The 1,040-nt window shown below is 43.0% G+C and overlaps 1 long non-coding RNA gene across 3 annotated transcripts in view; it reads right to left on the bottom strand.

Moving 5' to 3' along the window:
• The window catches only part of LOC118026361, a 23,775-nt gene that overhangs the window by 21,502 nt on the left and 1,233 nt on the right, over positions 1-1,040 (bottom strand). For all 3 annotated transcript variants that reach the window (XR_004683540.1, XR_004683538.1, XR_004683539.1), the window contains exon 3: positions 153-230. This is a non-coding gene — a long non-coding RNA (uncharacterized LOC118026361). The remainder of the gene's footprint in view (positions 1-152; positions 231-1,040) is intronic.

Raw genomic sequence — 1,040 nt, 5'->3', positions numbered from 1 at the left:
AAAAAAAAAAAAAAAAAAAAAGAAGCTGGGGGAAATCCAAACAGGATAAACACAAAGAAATCTGAACAAAGACACATCATTATTAAACTTCCAAAAAACTAAAGACAAAAAAAAAAAAAAATCTTAAAAACCAGAGAGAGATGATGTATTACCTGTACTGGAAGATCAAATTAGTGACACCAGATTTCTCTTCTGAAACCATCAAGGCCAGAAGTCAGTGATACATTTTTCTAGAAATAAAGAACAGATCTGTCAACCATGAATCCTATATCTGGCAAAACTATCCTTCAAAAATAAAGGGGAATTAGACTTCTCAGATGAAGGAAAATTAAAAGAATTTGGTGCTGGCAGTCCTACCTTTAAAGCCTGGTAAAGGAAACCCCCCAAACATTAAAAAAAATGTAGATCGAATTGCGCCCCCCACCCCGCCATTCATATGTTGAAACCCAACTCCCAGTGTGACTGTATTTGAAGACCTTTAAGGAGGTGACTCAGGTTAAGCAAGGTTCTGAGGGTGGGGTCCCAATCTGATAGGACCAGTGGTCTTTACAAGAAGAGGAAGAGACCCCAGGGGCGTATGCACATAGAAGCGATGTGAGGACACGGGAAGGGGCAGCCTACAGGCCAAGGAGAGAGGCCTCAGGAGAAACAACACCTGCCAACACCTCACCATGGACTTGCAGCCTCCAGAATTGTGAGGGAGGCACTTGGGCTGTTTGAGCCCCCAGGCTGTAGGATGTGTCATGGTAGCCTGAGCAGACTAAAGCAGAAAATGACAACAGACAGATGGTGGGGCCTTCAGAGAGGAAGACAAGGACAGTGGAAGGAGAAGATACAGAGGCAAACACAACAGACTGCTCTTCCCCTCTTGAGTTTCTTTAATTATACTTTATGTTTGAAGCCAAAATTATAATACCATTTGATGTGGTGCTCAATGCATGCAGTGGAAACACTTAAGATAATGATATTTAAAAAGTGGGGAGGGCTGGGGTGCCTGGGTGGCTCAGTGGGTTAAGCATCTGCCTTCAGCTCAGGTCATG

The sequence above is a fragment of the Mirounga leonina genome, unplaced genomic scaffold (assembly GCF_011800145.1).
Source record: "Mirounga leonina isolate KUSES-001 unplaced genomic scaffold, KU_Mleo_1.0 Mir_224, whole genome shotgun sequence".
NCBI lineage: Eukaryota > Metazoa > Chordata > Mammalia > Carnivora > Phocidae > Mirounga > Mirounga leonina.
Note: the sequence above shows the minus strand (reverse complement) of the source record. Positions and strands in the feature narration are given on the sequence as shown.